The sequence below is a fragment of the Mchenga conophoros genome, linkage group LG22 (genome assembly GCF_057382185.1).
Source record: "Mchenga conophoros isolate Kocher_MC1m ecotype Shallow Benthic linkage group LG22, M_conophoros_male_GT1.1, whole genome shotgun sequence".
Lineage (NCBI taxonomy): Eukaryota > Metazoa > Chordata > Actinopteri > Cichliformes > Cichlidae > Mchenga > Mchenga conophoros.
The window spans coordinates 10,092,128-10,107,060 of NC_140546.1; the positions used below are offsets into that span (position 1 = coordinate 10,092,128).

General features: G+C 39.6%; 1 protein-coding gene across 4 annotated transcripts in view; it reads left to right on the top strand.

Moving 5' to 3' along the window:
• Positions 1-14,933, top strand: part of pleca (plectin a) — a 112,997-nt gene that overhangs the window by 9,944 nt on the left and 88,120 nt on the right. The window lies entirely within an intron of this gene.

A 14,933-nucleotide genomic window follows, 5' to 3' on the forward strand; every position in this document is an offset into this window, starting at 1 on the left:
TTTCCAGGTAGGTGTTATTCCATAAAAGTGTCTTGTCCCCTCATAGCAGTAGCTGTGAAACCTTGAGAGCCACTCTAACCAGAACCTGAAGTACCTAGGGAATGGGTTCATACATGTGGCGTTCTGCAAAAAGGACCACTGTTACAAATTGCAGTTCAAGACTGTTTAGGGTTGGGGTTCAACCAATCAGATCACTGAACCTGTGTCCACCAGTCACTGAACTTGTTTTTGTCAAAAACATGAATCAGTCTGAGGAGCTTAAAAAAGCAAGCAGGCAGTGATTACTCGTACCGACCTTGCTCTTAGTTGGCAGTTGATTGGATGATCTACCATCACACCTGTAAAATGCCAGTAGCTGCCATCTTTTTTGGCCCCTTTGTTGAGCTGTACCGACTGGTGTAGCTACAAACACGTAGCTTTAGAAAGGTGGATTGTCTTACAAATCTTGCTGCATCTTTTTTCTTTTTTAAGTACTTAAAGAAACAAAGTAGAAACAAAAATCCTTATGGACTCTCCCAACATTCATACATACTGTACACTCTGTCAGAGGTTTTACATTTGACAGAGGTTCACTGTACAATAAAAGGAAAGTAGCAGCATCTCTCACTATGCTCATTCATATATCCCGGGGATTCTTTATCCTCTAGAGATTCTCCAGGTTCTCCACCTCTGTTAACTCTCACCTGTGCACTGAGGCAGGGATCTGATGAAGCAACTTGCTGCCTCAGCATGTTCAGTGGTCGGTGTTTAGTTCAGATAATCTCTTTGGACCACGGACAGAAACCCAACCTCATCTTCCCCCCTCCCTAGTTGTCTCTAATATTGATTTGATGGGGTGGGGTACTGCAGTGTGACTGGGTGTTATTGTCTCTGCACACATAACAACAGCAGTACATTTGTATGTCCACGCACTTCTGCAGAGCTTGTTGGTGTGCTGCAGTTTAAGGACAATCAAGTAAATTTATTTCTAAACAGAAAATTGACTAAAATGTTTGTCATTGTGAGGCAGATACCAGAATCAGATGAAGTGCATTAGATAAGTGTGACTGTATGAGTATTGTCCCACTGGATCGCTGCCATAATGGCCCTGACTCAGTCTGAGTCATTAGCCTTGTGAGATGATTGCTTTATCTCACAGTGAATGGAGGCGTGACCATTTGCTATCAAGCTGCAGACAGTCTGAGGGGCAGACTGTGTCGGATAATGCTGAATATGGTGTCAGTAAGACTGTATCAACATTTTGTAGCTTACTGATATACCTAATCGGATAACACTTTAGTTTAATGACATCACTTAGAGTGATGGTGATGAGACACATAATTAAGCTCTGTTGAAAATAAAGCAAACTAAGTTCACCAGACTTTCTTTTATGACTCTGGTTCAGGATGTTGTATGTTATCATATAATGGCTCACAACAGACAGTGATATTTCAGTTATTATTATCAATGGCTTCAAAATTCGTTATCACAGATTACTAGAATATCAATGCAGCCAGGCCCACAAAACACAGAAGGGTCACCAAGTGTTAAATCATAGCTGCTGCTTCTTCTGCACCTCTGATGTACTCATTTGTAATCGTGTCAGTCCTGATCACTCCCAATGAATCTTAGCATCTTCAGCTCTGCCTTCTGTCTTGTTGGTTGTGCCACTGCCTTTAAACCATACTTCATAGCAGGTCTCAGTACCATCCTCCAAACATTAAGCGATAACGACTGCTAGCTACTCATTAACCATCGAGTAATATCAGTGGTAAAAGTTGGCATTTACACTGGAAAAAACAGTCAATAAGTTGTTGAACTTTTTATTTTTGTGAGCATTTATGGTTAATGATAAGTAACCTCAAATCTTTGGTTTTTTTGACTTTTGTCTAAAAAAAGACATTTAAATTATGTAAGTTTTGGCTTTGGGACTAGTGGCTGCTATGGTGATGAATGATGAAACAAACACACAAAAGTAGATGTAATTAGTAGCTGTAGAAGCTCTAGTTGATTTAAAATCCTTTTTATAACTTGAAAGTTTTGGAATTCTGGGATTCTCATTTGCAGTTTTTTCCCATGTTGGTTCCAATGTGGGAAATAATGTTTTTGTGCCCATTTTGTGAATTTTTTCCTGAATTCCTTTTTGAACTGTGATGTTTAGGATCTTAAATAAGTATCTTTTAAATGTATATTTAAACATTATTTAGACATTTTCTCTATTAATTATACTAACACATGATTGGTACCAGTAAGTACTAACACAAGACGAATGGTTCTTGAATTTTTTCATGGTTGAAAATGTAATTCTGTTGCACTGACTCCACTTTAACTCGAGGGTCCACTTTAAGAGTCTGGTTGTAACGTTTAGAGGACTGCATGGATACGACGTGGCTTACATCAGTGGGTCCCTAAGGTCCCACTGATGTAAGCCACGTGTATCAACGCCTAAAAGCCTTCCCTTTAAACTTGCCTTAGGGTAAATGTTTGTCTATCACGTTGGGTGTGAGGCACTTTGTTTTTTTTTATCTTGAAAGATGGTATATTAATAATTTTTAGTTATTAAAAAAAAAAACTTAGACTCTTTAATGTGCATTTGTTGGAGTGTTACTTTGACCACAGCTGTGAGAACCGACAAAAACATGGGTAGCTTTGTTCTTGGTCTGTCCGTGACAAACTTAAAATCCTGTTAACTTAATATTGGCGTTAAGGTGCAAGTAAAGAAAAGGATGTTATCTGTTGCACAGACATCTGATATTCAGTTAGCCCCGAGAAGTGTATCACATAAGTCTTGAAATGTCACACAATAGTTTCTTCTTGATTTTTATGAAACATTGAGTTTAGAGTCTGCTATGCAGGAGATAAATTATTTAGCAGTTCTTTCAGTGAGTTATTTTTTTCCAGTGTCTGTCAGGATATTGAACTGCAGATCCTTTTCTGTCTTCACTTTCAGCAGCGTTACTGTTTCTAAAGATTTTTCTGGGACCCTGACCAAGGTTTCATCTTTCATGCATCTGTCTTTTCAAAATAAGAAAGAGTGTTTCCAGTGTATCCAGCTACAGGTATACAATGCTGATGTCAGATATCAGACTCATCATAATAAACCAGAATGGTGGTGTGTGCAGTGTACTATGGTGGTCACTAGAGGACAGTATCCAAAGATAAAATGCAGTGCATCATGCCTGCATCTTTCTCATCCTCCTTAGATTGTATTGCTGCTCTCAAATCTGACATTTGACTACTTCCTGGTCATTCTTTTCAGCGTGTGTGCTCAGCAGTAATTTATTAAACTGACAGATAAAGCCAATACCAAGCCTACTAAACCTTGGCAAACAAGGAAATAACAAGGGATAAATGACTAAACAAGTAAAGTAATGCTGTTTGTGTTAATATTTATTAAATTTATTCATAACTAAAGAGACCAACTTTGAGTTTTTTTGACTAGTGATCTTTTTTTCACTTTATTTGATTGATGCAAGCCTTACTTTGCTTTACTTTCTCCACTTTCAGAGTTTGGGACTCTTATTGTGCTCTACCTTCACTGTCAATTCTTTTCCCCCACTGCTTCTTTTCCATCTATCTCTCCATTAGCAGTACCCCTGCTAATGCTTTTAGAGGGTCACTTGAGGGCTGGAGCTGATCCCAGCTCACATTATTTACTGTTCTGGTGCTTACTAAAATCTGTCTTGTCATAAGGGCAGCATAAGCTGAAAGGTAATTTTGTCATGGATTTTGCGGCTGTGGAGCCCAAAGAGATGCTAAAGAGGCTCGCTGTTTGTCACAGCGACATTTTAATAGTAATGTGTTACCAGGGAGCTCATTATCCCAGGGGCCACTACATTTTCAACCTCTAATTAACATTCATGCTACCAACTGGTAAGTAAGTAACCAGGCAAAGTCTCACAAACACAAATCAGTAAATACACACAAAAACAGTCAATGAATAGTGAGCGGTGGCGTTGTATCCCTCCTTAGATGCGTTTTCTTTTATTTTTGCAGAGAACATAAATTAGTGCCACCACTGGGGCAGAGAGGCTTTAGTTTGGTGATGTGTGGGAGCGCTGGCTTGCACTACAGTCCTGACACTCGAGCCAGAGAAGCAGACAGAGAGACAAAAGTGAAAAAAAAAATTATCTCTGAGAGACACCATCCGGTGGCCAGTGATGAGAAAACAGTGGGATGGTTTTTTATACACATGGGGATTGAGTGCACAATTGAAAAATCCCACAAGCCGTCAGTATTAAAACACCACATCGTTCTGCTGAATGGAGGAAATAAAGGAGGCAAGCAAACTGTACATCCTCAGTTTGTTGTTAGAGATATCTTCAGGCTATGCTGTGATGGATGCTGTCGTTGGAGTTGAACTCAGAGACTGTCAGATCGTCTTTGCTCTTCAGTGACTGTGACTTCTTTGACTTTCTACTGATGTGTTTTGAGTTACTCCACCTTTACCTTTACTAGATCTGAACCATAGTTATTTAATTATTTTTAAACAAGTCTTTAAATGTCATGTCAGCACTATAATATAGCTTTCAGATCACATTGCCTGCTCTGTTGGATCTGAAGTGTTAACTGTCTGACTAAACACAGATGTTGGACTGCAAACAGTCGCTGCTCTGTTGATATATTTTTTTTTAAAAGAAAACCTCAGTTCATAATGATGTTGCTGCTGGAACTCATTAGCGTTCTTGTTACTCACTTTCAGTTCATAACTCACAGGTCGAGACGCACCGCTGGTGGTTGGTGCCACGCGGTAACTGATGATTCCAGTGAGTCAGAGTGCTGAAATATTTTTCCACATTCCTAATATGAAGGATTTATCAAGACGGATTTTGCAATTTGCAGTCTCTTGTTGATGAAACTCTGCAAATTTTCCCGATAGCTGAGTAAACACAAACTCCCAGCTGTATGTGCTCAGGCTGCCAGGATATCTGCCTTATTACCTTACATCTAAACAGTGACAGTGGCACCACCTCTTTTACTGTGTTTATATAGTATTTTCTTTCTTTTTTTTCGTTTTCGACATGGTAAATTTCCAATTGTGCTTACATTTTACTGTGAAATTACAAATATTTAGCACAGAGGGCTGTAACTTCACAGCAGTTATTTACAGAACTTTATCCTAATATTATGGCAACTTTTTCCTAGATGTACTGATGGACATTTGTGTGGCATAGATTCAACAAAATGCTGGAAGTAATACTCAGATTGTGGTACATATTGGAACAATACCATTGCTGCAGATTTGTTGGCTGCCTGTCCAAGTTTCACGTTCCCTCACATCACAAAGATGCTCTATTGGATTGCAATCTGGTGACTTTGAGGCAATTTAAGTGCAGTGGAGCTATTACAATGACCTCATTGTCATATTCAAGAAGCCAGTTTAAGATGATTTGACTTCTGTGACAGTGTGTTATCCTGTTGGATGTCAGTGTACCCATGCAGTCAGACAGGCTGTGGCTTTTCAATGATACTTAGTTGAGACTAAGTGTGTTAGTATCAACGTGCAGTGTTTAGTCTGTTTAAATCGAATTCGGGTTTGTTTTCCAAATTGAGGCGATTCATTTGTGCATGTGTGAACACAGTAATTGCACTCAGGTGTGGATCTTGAAAACAATCTAACAGGCCCATAGTGTGAAAAGAAAATATCCCCCACTCCATTACGGCACTACTACTAATATATATATATAAACTACTGGTTTAATGGCAGGATGGATCCATTCTTTCATGCTGTTCACATTTAATTTATTTTAAAAAATCACTTTATGCACCTTTATTTCCCTTTAATGACTCTTGGTTGGCTTAAACCACGTCTACATGAGTAAATGCAGTGAGTTGCTACCATAAAATTGGCTGATTAGATATTTACATGAACAACTAGTTCAACAGGTGTACCTAACAAAGTGGCTAGTGTGTATATTTCACAATAGACCTCAAGTTATTTGCAGCCAGGATATTATATTGTGCATATATTTAATTCGATCTGCCCTGTTTTTAATTATGGGTATATTTAATTTAAATATGGCAGTGACAAAGGAAACATAAATATCAGTGTGTTTTTAACTATCAGCAGACATATGTGTGACCAACTTGCTGCATGTTACTGAGGATAATTTGATAACTTTAAACATCTCAAAAAAAAGAAACACCACTGAAACTCTTCCCTTTTCAACACTGGGTTGTTTTCACTGGGGAAATGCAGCTTTTTAGAAAGAAACACTCTGACGGATCCAAAGTAAATTTCCTCTAAACTTTTCCAGTTTTTGTTTCAGAGACAAAGTCTCAGTGCTTCTTCCAAGCACCACTTCCTTGTAGGAAGGTCCAACTGCAGTCAGGGTTTTTCTTGGCATCATTTCTTACTATTGTCACTGCTTCATCCATGAGAGTCTGTAACTAATTTGAATAAAACAGTAGGTCTCTTTACTATTGTCTTCATGCTGCAATAAACTTTACGGCCTAAGAAGAGGGATACTTGCTAGTGCTGTGTTTTGCCCTCATTTAAATATATCAGTTTTACTTTTACTTCTTCATAACTGAATGAATGAAGGGAATTTAAGATTGATGAAAAATAATACCACGTCTTAACTTAAGTAAGCGACACAGCTATGTTACCATAATATAAACGGTGAAGCTCGAGGATGAACGCTAACTTTTTTCCACTCGATAAAAATTAACGTGAGGTTTCGCGATGGTTGGGGACAAATGCAATCGCATGGCAGGACGCTGTAAACGGACCAAACTTCAGTCAAGAGAACAACTGAGATAATCCATCCACAATATGAGTTTGTCATTAATATACTGCAACAACACGCGAATAGAGCAGCTGCGAGAGAATTCAACAGACTGTTTTGTTTCTCTTAATGCGCCTTATAACCCGGTGTGCCTTATGGTCCGAAAAATACTGTATGTTAATATAGGAAAAAAGTGATTTAGGGTTAGTGGAATAAAGTTTTACATGTTTATCAAATAATGTGGACGTGCGTTGTTAATCATGTGTGTTTCTGAAATAAAATCAAATACAGTGATGTTTGATAGAGTGATGGTTGTGCCAGCATTTTGTATCATTTCACTTTTCTTGTTCTTCAGTAGGAGTTGTGTATACTGTACCTGAAGATTATTAGAAAGTCTTTGTTTAAAGTTATAGCTGTTGTTTGCTCTGATCCAGTGTTCTGTGCTGAAGAGGTGTGGTCCCCTAACACTTATGCCGTCATTCAGTTTTGGGAATATGACGTGACTTTGAGAAGAACCGTGTAAGTGTGATGGGAGTTCTTTTTAAAGCTGTAAATATTACAGAACCCACTTGCTGCGCCTTGCCCCAGTTTCTCCAACAGCAGGAACTCAAATAACCCCACGCAGCTCCGTCATTTGTTTTTTCATCGAGGTAGCCGTGTCTACAAGGGGTGGAGTTGGCATGCACGGTGTGCCTGTGTGTGTGTGTAGCTGTGTCTCAGCTGGTACCTATCTTTGTGGCTTGTGTTTGTCTCTGTGCCTTTAAGAGGAGGGTCTGATATAAGTGTGTGTGGGTATTTCTCAAGCTGAGGAGGGGAGTGGTGGTGGTCTGGAATGATATGTACAGTTCAGAGTGGGAATACTGTGGCTGAGTGTGGGTGAGGAAGAAGGTGTGGACAGATAGCCAGGAGGGCTTTTATCAGCACTGAGGACACACAGATTCAAAGAGGGGTTTACACTGCCAGGGGAAAGTTAAAAGGAAAGTTTGAAGAGAGAAAGGTGCCCTAACCCTGACTCAGTATCAGCCAAGCCATGTCCATGCCCATGTTTGACCCAGGTCAGCGACTGCCAGAGGAGCAAGACTATGTTCAAGCCTATGAAAACGTCAGGGAGAAATATAAAGGTAACAACACCTCCTGTTTTCTTTTTGGAGTTTCAACTCAAATGATAACATGTTGAAAGCATGTTTGAATGGGAGGTGGGTGTGTAGAGTGAGTGCATGCCTCAGTGAGTATACTTGTTAAGCCTTGGCCAGCGTATTACTTTTAATTGATTCCATTTTGATTTTCATTGATGTTTCATGGAGTCTTTCTGTAAGCTGTGTTTCTAAAATAGCAATGGCATGGGCATGTGGATTGGTACTTTTGTCAGCTCTGCCAGTGATGTCTTTGTTGTTGTAGTTAACCCCCTGTATTGCAGACAGATCAACACGGAGAACATGGTTAAGTGGTGCACTTCTACAGGTGCACTAACAGAACAGCTGCATTGATAAAACAAAGAGGACTCCTGTTCTGCATGCTTTGTGTCCTTCTCAGGCTAGGCTGCTGTCTTTGCATACAGGGGAATCTGTGGGCAGCGTGGGCACAGAGAGGTGAGACATTTGGCCTTTGGTTGAATGGCACAGGTCCAACAATGCAACGAGAATGATAAGAGCTGCCAGCCAACATGGTAGCGTATGAGAACAACATGTTTCCAGTTATGCAGCATGTGGGTAAAAGCCTACTTGTGAGTGTTTTTATTTTGTTTCAGAAAGAATTGCAGGGTTGATAGAAACAGGAAGTCCAGACGACTTGAAGATGCACCTGCACCTCATTTGTTTACTCGGTTCATGATTCTGAATTTGACCTGGAAGACAATCACCTCAATGCACTTGAAACCAGCTTCCATGCCATGTTCTCCCAGTTTGCATACATATGATAGTTGTGAAATTTGACACTGGTGCTCTTGATTGGTTAACCTTCAAAATTATGTCAAAACAAAGTTGTTTAAATTTAGCGCAGTTTCGTCTAACAGCATTAAGTGTATCCTTGAGGCCTATAATGACATTAAAGGATGCACTGATTGTGGAAGCTCACTGCCTTGGAAAGTTTTAACAGCACAAAATATGTGATGTGAAACTGTAGAAAAATATTGGCTGGTGCCACTGGAAAACTTCATCTTATTAGCCAATAAGTGATGGAGACAGTGTGACCGATACAAGCCATCTTTCTAATGACAACATTTTGAACATATCTGCATCAGTTATCATGGAGCAGACGTTGAATCAGATCATTATATAAATGGGACATCTCATATTTATATATATTTATTCCTGTGCTTGTGCATGAATCTGAGATTGGGTCTACGTGTTGTTTTTAATGTGTGTCAAGCTGATGGTTTGCAAATGCATTGATTTTTGCTCCAAGTTTGCTAGATTAAGATGGATTAATTAATCCAGATTATCTTGTCTTGTTTTCTTATTGTATGGATGCGATTTATGGATTGATTCAGATCTATGTAGATCATCACAAAGACATTATTATGTCTTTGTAAGGCAGGTGAATTACATTGACATCTGCAGGTAATCTAGCTCAGGACACAGGCTGGCAGGAGCAGCTGTGCCGTCATGTTACACTTGTCAAACATGTCACACATCAGTGAGGAAACATCTCTTTTTCTAGAGCCTCAAATTAGTTTGTATGAGTCCCACACTGTGCACAACTCCACTGTTATAAAAGCATAATTGTTGAGAGGCACGATGAATAATTAGCAGAATGAATGATTAACATGTGTTGGAGGTAAAAACAGAACCCATAAGTGTGGGCCTGAAATTCCAGTTACAGGAAACTGTCAGTGCAAGTCTTCTCTGGGCCTTGGTATGCTGGGAACCGAGCAGTTCCATCCAGTCGCATCAGTCTAGTAATTTTCTTCCCATGTGGTTGCCTACTGTGCATGTCACTGTGGGCAGTGTTCCTGCTGTGCCTCTCTGGCACCAGTCTGGTGCTCCACGCCCCTTTCATAACCTCCAGTCTCTCTGCCAAGATCAGACTTCCTGTTACTCTTTCTTATTGTTGGTTTTTAACCGGATGCTGTTTGTTTTAGATAATTGTACACTTAGAATAAATAGAACACATCTCCTTAAAGACGAGGAGATGGGCGATAACAAATATAAATGCTGTTTTTATCAGCCCTTACCTGTGGTTTCAGATGATCTGAGCTTTGAGCGAAAAGTAGGGTGCCGGGGTTTGTCGTGAGATGTCAGCCCCTTCTGTAAAGCTGTGTGTTGAGCTGTTGCATGTGTGTGCAGCTCTGTGTGTGAGCTGAATAATTCAAATATGGCCTAGATAAAGCAGTGTTCCTGTCATTTTAAAAGAAGCAGAAGAAAAGTTGAGTGTTGGAAGAAAAACTTTGATATGGAGCTGGATTAGAGAATTTAAGCTGGTCATTAATCACCTTAAGATGAAGCTACTCAATTAGTCCTATAATCAGGTGAAATTATTGAAACAACCATGAATTTATACTTGACTGGGATTGGTACACCACTCTATTTTTAGTCTGTGTTGACACCGGTTCAAAATTCACAACACAGGTGAGAGAGATCTGATCCTGATAAAGTGTCCATCATGCACAGATTGCATGTAGCAGGGGGAGGATGGACTGTTACTCTTGGCAGCATTCGTGCACACAGTATCACATGGTTAGGGATTAATTTCATATTCTAAAAGTTATTACTCCTGCGTGAGCAGGCTTATACATTTGTATAAGTTATTGCAACAGGTGAAATGCAGCTTCCTATGGGAGTGATGAAGGCTGGGTGAAGCTGTGTGTCAGAATAGCAACAGATCACATCTATTAGTGTAAAACATGCAGCCCTGCTTTAAATACGCGCTGCAAATGTATCCCTGGAGTTTACTCTGTCAGTCTTGGCATTATTCTGGTTGAAAGACAAGCTAAATAACTTCTGGCATTTAACTCAATGAGGAGTTTGTTATTAAGGTCGCGGTAACTTATTCCAGTCACATTTTACGTGTGTTGGACAAAACTCCTGAGATTATTCCATTATCGATGGTTGGCTGCAGTGTTGGAATTTCTTGGATAATCTAAAATGCTGACGCTGTAACATCGAAGGTTGGAGAAGCCTAATGAGTCCCCCAGATACAGCACAATTACCTGCACTTACTAATGACTCCAGTGACCCTGACCTTGTTGGGTTATCTTCACCTCAAATACTCATTCTTAAGAGGTTGGCTGATAGTTTTGTAGCCAAATGTCAGAGAAAGGATTCGCTCTAACTTTTGCTAAATATTCATCTTTTCAACCAAGTTGCAGAAGGAACAATGTTTCTAAAACACCATTCTAGTAAAGCTTAAAGAGTTTAAGCTTCCAAGTGACCATTAAAGAACTGAGCAATATAATCTTCTACAGCTACTTCTCATCCTAAGGATGAACTCCAACTTCACCATAATTGACTGTAGCCAGTATTAGTAGTCTAAGTTATGCTCTGCTGCCTTGCCACAGGATCAGTTCATCTACCTTCTGCAGGTTCTGGTTAGGAGGAGTGAGATCTATATTAGCTATAGTCCAAGGTGATGGAGTTATAATAAGTCTGACCACGGGACACAATCCTCTCTGGGGGAAGTAGCTAAATAATGTCAGTAAGTACTATAATAGCCAGCTGTAGGAAAAACATGAGACAGGAAAGCGAGTTAGCAACAGCTACATTTTCAGAATTTTCAAGAGTGTTTTCCACTAGTAAACTAATAGTGGTGGAATTCTTTCAGATGAAATGTAGTCATCAAATATAATTGGTAGGTGGTATTATGTGTGGGAAACACTGAATATATGTTAACAAGAGAACTGGAATAATACTTTGTTTTGCTCCTTTTAGCTTACAGGTGAACTGTGACAGGCGTCACATGGCAGTAGCTGTTTGTGCTGATGTGATCTTTGTGTTTGTTCTGTAAAGAGTTGGTCTGGGATGTAATCCTGCCTGCGAGGTGGATTTTGTCCCACTCCCCATTCTTAAACACACTTAAAAGAGTCAACATTGCAAGCTTCTGTGTGTAAATACTAACAGAGTTTACTTATAAAAGGGCTGCGATAAATTTGTCTTGTGAATCACTGTCGAGCTTGAGCACCCGCAGAGGAAGCCTCCGCTCAGTTCCAGTACTTGCCTCAGATAAGGTTTCATGCAACTTGACCTCACTTTCAAAAATAGTAATAGTGCTTAAGTTATGGACGCGTGATCACACATACACACAGATGTGTCCAGGTTGTAAAATAGGAAAAATATTCCTCTTCTGTCATTTAATATGTGCCAAGTGGACAACGCCTCTTTCTTTTTTCCCCCTGAATAATCCATTAACATCTATGAAGTTCTACAAAAAAAACACACTTTATTTGTATATTTTTTTTATATATATATTTCACATTATCATTACATTTACATTACATTTTTTTACATTTGTTTTGTCTAAGGAGCTTGGAAAGAAAAAGCGTCTGGACTTCTTTGAGTTGCTTGAAGACGTTTCACCTCTCATCCGAGAAGCTTCTTCAGTTCTAAGGGTCAAATGGTGGAGAGTCCCAGATTTAAACCCAGTGGGAGTTTCCCAATCCAATTCTTGGATGAGAGGTGAAACGTCTTCAAGCAACTCAAAGAAGTCCAGACGCTTTTTCTTTCCAAGCTCCTTGGACTACGATGACCTGGATGACTGAGAACCTTCACAGACATACATTTGTTTTGATTTTCATGTCCATGCATGTCCAGCTAATTTATTGATCTGAGCCTCCAAAGTGTAAAAACTCCTCATCCTGATCTGTTGAGCACTTTTGAACATCTGCAGATATTCTGACTGGTCTCTAACTGGTAATTACACGGCAAGCAACAACACATTCCTGATTAATAATCCACAGTTCAAGGCCAAACAGACAAATGCTGTTGGATGAATGACGTCTTTTCAAAAAGTTCAAAACCAATGTCCTATTTAAATGTGGCGGGTCTCATGCTCAAGACCGTCTCCTTGTGCATGTTTGGATAGTTTCAAGTGCTGTTTTTAGATCGCTTGATGGAAGTTTAGTTGTGCCCCCTAGCATTTTCATGCACTGATAGTTACTCTGCTCTGCAGCATAGCACAAGTTGAAGTCATGGAATTGAATTTGGTCTGAATGCATAATCAGAAGCCTTCTTCTTTGAGTTTCTGCCTGTCAAGACTATCGACACCGTCAGCTGAAAGCCTGAAAATAATCACGGAGAAAACTGTCAAGTCATCAGATAACACTCCTCTTAAAAACACACAAATTTATAAATCTTTTTTGCAGACATGAAAAGTTACAGGAGAAATAAAGGGGCACATGTATTGCCTGAGAGCTGCTGTCCTCTGACAGAGGACATACTCCTACATTATTCCCACATATGTTCACACCTACACTCCATCCCACTGTGCCAACAGCATGGCTCAGTATCTGGTAGATGAGTGAGGACTCAGAAGCTGCAGTAGGCCATTCTCACCTGTCTGTCTGCTAATTCTCTTGAGTTTATAAGGTGACCTTTTAGTCTGTATGTTCTGCTTAAACATGGTAAATGGACTCATTCTTATATAGCACTTTTATACCCTTGCAGAGGACTCAAAGCTCACCTTTAACCTCTATCACCTCTATTCACCTTTAAACATATTCCGTGCAGACTGCTGCACGTTAAGCATGTAAATCAGCAGCAACAACAAAATCCCACACGAGCAAGGTGAATATCATCTCGTTACAATGCAATCTTCTCATGGAAGTGATATGAATGTGGGTTTGATATGTATTATCTATTTAAAAATGGCTGCAGCCCAAGACCGACGCACATCACCACTCTGCAAAAACTGCTCAGTACTGCCTCAAGCCCAATGACAAAAACCCACCAGGGGCTGACTCTCAGACCAATCAAGAATCCGGAGGAATTCCTCACTCATGAGTTACAATTCTTTGCGATTATAAGTATCTTTAGGTAAAAGGACCCAAACCTAAGTTGTCATTCAGTGAATCATTTCAGTTACAGCATGTATTTTGTGTGTGGTCGATCTTCAACTAGTGTAGATTTAGGCTTTTAACTTTTTATGTTGCTGCATTTAAAAAAAAAAAAAAAAGTGGTAGACCAGGCACAAGCTGTGTAATTATCTGAGTTATTATATGTAAAATTATCTGAAATCTGACCTTAGCCACACCAAGTTCTTCTTTCTGATGTTCATAAGGCCGTTCAACTTGTTAAACATATTCTAAAGCCAACAACAACCTCAGAAACGTCTTATTCCTGGATTAGGTACAGCGCTTTGAAATCTTAGAGGATATCAGCCAGTCTGCTGTGATTTTCAGAAACCTTTCAGTTCCTGCAGTAAGACTAGTCATCTGGCTGATTCTGTGCTGGTCATGCCTCTTTATCTAATAGATGCCCTCACATTCTTTCACGTAGTCCAAATCCTTTCTGATGATAAATGGCATATAGATGTAATTGGTTTGTGTCTCTGGTTTCTTTTGTGGAACTGCTTTAAGTCTGCGGAGGAATGGAAATCCTGACTGTGAACCGCCGTGAAGTGAACTCAGCCTGGCAAAGTTTGCTGGTGAGAGCCGCTGTAATTGAGATGGGATTTGTATTGGAGCAGAGGATTAGTGCCCTCCCAAATCCATGGAGTCAATAACAGCTGACGTTTGTTATGTAACCACACTGCAAAATGTTCAATGTATGAACTTTCTTTTAGTCTTTAACTAGATCAGAAATATTATATTTTTATTGTCACAGTCGCAGTGTTAAGTGGGCAACAAATAAACAAAGAAAAAAACGTTGCTCTGAAAATAGTCAGCTATAAGACTCGGACTGAAAATTATTGAAAAAGCAGCCAAAGTCCAGAGAAAAACTTTGAAAGACTTTTGCACAGTACAGAGGGTCAGGAGGTTAGGAAATTAGTTTTAAAGCATTGCAGTTTGGATTATTGTTGTCACCCTACCAGGTGGACAGACAAGCAGCATGGACACCCCAGTTTGTGAATGCAATACCTCGAGAACGAGGTGAAGTAGGATTTTTAAATTGAATTTGTTGATGCGTCTATTAAACATCTGTGGATGCAATAATGCAAAAAGGAAGTCACCGGGATTTAAATTTATACCATACGTTCATCTGCTAGGAGGCTGAGGGGTAGCACTGGCAGTCACCAGTATTTTTGTAATACTGTGTATTCAGTTAGATTACACCAGATGTCTGTTGAGCTCTCAGC